This window comes from Cryptomeria japonica, unplaced genomic scaffold (genome assembly GCF_030272615.1).
Source record: "Cryptomeria japonica unplaced genomic scaffold, Sugi_1.0 HiC_scaffold_117, whole genome shotgun sequence".
Taxonomy (NCBI): Eukaryota; Viridiplantae; Streptophyta; class Pinopsida; order Cupressales; family Cupressaceae; genus Cryptomeria; species Cryptomeria japonica.
This window is the reverse complement of record NW_026728939.1, coordinates 79,410-82,500: the sequence shown is the minus strand read 5'-3', so window position 1 is coordinate 82,500 and position 3,091 is coordinate 79,410.

The window sequence follows — 3,091 nt, the reverse complement described above, 5'->3', positions numbered from 1 at the left end:
CGCACCTCGCTGCCCACCACGGTGCGCAACGCCGGTGGGCACCCGGGAGTGCTTCGAAGTGTGCTCCAAGGTGCTGCGTGCACGTTGTCGGAGCCCGGTTTGCCCCGGGTGCGCACCTCGCGTGCACCTTCGTCGGGGTGGGCACCTTGGCTGGGTTTGCCCCGGCTGCGCTCCGAAGCGGGGTTATTGGAGCGCCGCCTCTTTTTTTGTCGGAGCGTTTGGTGGGGTTTCTCGCATTGGCTCTTCCGAGGCCCGGTTGCCACCCTGGCGCGCACGAAGTCGGAAGTAGGGTTAATTGCCCGGGTGCGCACCTTTGCCAGGGTGGGCACCTTACCTGGGCTGCGCACCAGGGCGGGCTCAAGATGGCACGCGCGTTCCGTTTTTTTCACTATCTTTCAAAACGGAAATTTTAAAATCTCCTTTTTTTTTTGCCTTTTCTGGAAATTAGTGAAGGCAGCGCATCAAAGGTGCGCACCTCGCTGCCCACCTTGGTGTGCTCTGAGGTGCGCACCCGGGAGCGCTACGAAGTGTGCTCCAAGGTGCGGCGTGCACGTTGTCGGAGCCCGGTTTGCCCCGGGTGCGCACCTCGCCTGCACCTTGGCCGGGGTGGGCACCTTGGCTGGGTTTGCCCAGGGTGCGCTCCGAAGCGGGGTTACTGGAGCGCCCCCTCTTTTTTTGTCAGAGCGTTTGGTGGGGTTTCTCGCATTGGCTCTTCCCAGGCCCGGTTGTTGGGTGCGCTCCCACCCTGGCGCGCGCGAAGTTGGAAGTTGGGTTAATTGCCCGGGCGCGCACCTTCGCCAGGGTGGGCACCTTGGTGCGCACACCTTGGCTGGGCTGCGCACCAGGGCGGGCTCAAGATGGCACCAGCATTCCCTTTTTCTCACTATCTTTCAAAACGGAAATTTTAAAATCTCGTTTTTTTTTTGCCTTTTATGGAAATTAGTGAAGGCATCGCATCAAAGGTGCGCACCTCGCTGCCCACCTTGGTGTGCTCCGAGGTGCCCACCACGGTGCGCAACGCCGGTGCGAACCCGGGAGCGCCCCGATGTGTGCTCCAAGGTGCGGCGTGCACGAAGTCGGACCCCGGTTTGCCCCGGGTGCGCACCTCGCGTGCACCTTGGTGCGCACACCTTGGCTGGGTTGCGCGGCCTGGTGGGCACCATGGTGCGCACCAAGGAGCGCTCCGAAGTGTGCTCCAAGGTGCGGCGTGCACGAAGTCGGAGCCCGGTTTGCCCCGGGTACGCACCTCGCGTGCACCTTCGCCGGGGTGGGCACCTCGGCTGGGTTGCGCGCCCTGGTGCGCACCAAGGAGCGCTCCGAAGTGTGCTCCAAGGTGCGGCGTGCACGAAGTCGGAGCCCGGTTTGCCCCGGGTGCGCACCTTCGCCGCGGTGCGCACCATGGCGTGCACGAAGTCGGAGCCCGGTTTGCCCCGGGTGCGCACCTCGCGTGCACCTTCGGCGGGGTTGCGCGCCCTGGTGGGCACCATGGTGCGCACCAAGGAGCGCTCCGAAGTGTGCTCCAAGGTGCGGCGTGCACGAAGTCGGAGCCCGGTTTGCCCCGGGTGCGCACCTCGCGTGCACCTTCGGCGGGGTTGCGCGCCCTGGTGGGCACCATGGTGCGCACCAAGGAGCGCTCCGAAGTGTGCTCCAAGGTGCGGCGTGCACGAAGTCGGAGCCCGGTTTGCCCCGGGTGCGCACCTCGCGTGCACCTTCGCCGCGGTGGGCACCATGGCGTGCACGAAGTCGGAGCCCGGTTTGCCCCGGGTGCGCACCTCGCGTGCACCTTCGCCGGGGTGGGCACCTCGGCTGGGTTGCGCGCCCTGGTGCGCACCAAGGAGCGCTCCGAAGTGTGCTCCAAGGTGCGGCGTGCACGAAGTCGGAGCCCGGTTTGCCCCGGGTGCGCACCTCGCGTGCACCTTCGCCAGGGTGGGCACCTCGGTGTGCTCCGAGGTGCGAACCCGAGAGCGCTCCGAGGTGCCCACGAAGTCGAAAGTCGGGTTAATTGCATTGTTTTCCCCGGGTGCGCTCCGAGGTGCGCAACATCGGCGCGCACCAAGGAGGGCTCCGAAGTGTGCTCCAAGGTGCGCACGATGGCGTGCACCTCTGGTGCGCACGATTCGGAGCTCGGTTTGACCGGGGTGCGCACACCTTGGCTGGGTTGCGCACCTTTTGTGCGCTCCAAGGTGCGCACGAAGTCGGAGCTCGGTTTGCCCCGGGTGCGCACCTTCGCCAGGGTGCGCACCTTGATGCGCACGCCTTGGCTGGGCTGCGCACCTTGGTGGGCGCCATGGTGCGCACCTTTCGTGCGCTCCAAGGTGCGCACGAAGTCGGAGCTCGGTTTGCCCCGGGTGCGCACCTTGGTGGGCGCCATGGTGCACTCCGAGGTGCCCAAGATTGGTGCGCACCAAGGAGCGCTCCGAAGTGCGCTCCAAGGTGCGCGCGAAGTCGAAAGTTGGGTTAATTGTCCGGTTTGCCTCGGGTGCGCACCTTGCGTGCACCTTCGCCAGGGTGGGCGCCTTGGTGCGCACACCTTGGCTGGGCTGCGCACACCTTGGCACCCGCGTTTCCTTCATTTTAAATTTTTTTTTTTTACAATCTCTCAAGTGGGAAATTCTATAATCTCAACTTTTTTTGCCTTTTCAGGAAACTTTTGAATGGAGCGCATCATTGGTGCGCTCCGAAGTGTGCTCCAAAGCTCTCTCCAGCTGCGTGCACCTGCCCCGGCCGCGCACCCGGCCCCGCCCAGCTTCGCTCACCTGTCCCGGGCGTCTGGTGCGGAACCTTAGAGTAAGAAACATCACCGTGCACCTTGGCCAACGTGCGCGACTCGACCGAGCGCGCACTGGCCGAGGTGCACACCGATTTCACCTGGGTGCGCGCGCAGCACCTCGGGCGCACCGGGGTGCGCGCACAACGCCCGGGTTGCACCGTGGCCTGTGTGCTCGGGGCGCCTCGGGTGCGCGCTCGGTGTCGCCCCCGCGCGCGCGGTAGTGCGGGCAGCGCACCCCGGCCCGGCCCGGCCCCGACGAGAACGCAAACGGGCAAAAGGTTTATTCAAATAGCATTGCGACGCCCGGCGAAAAACTAAAAA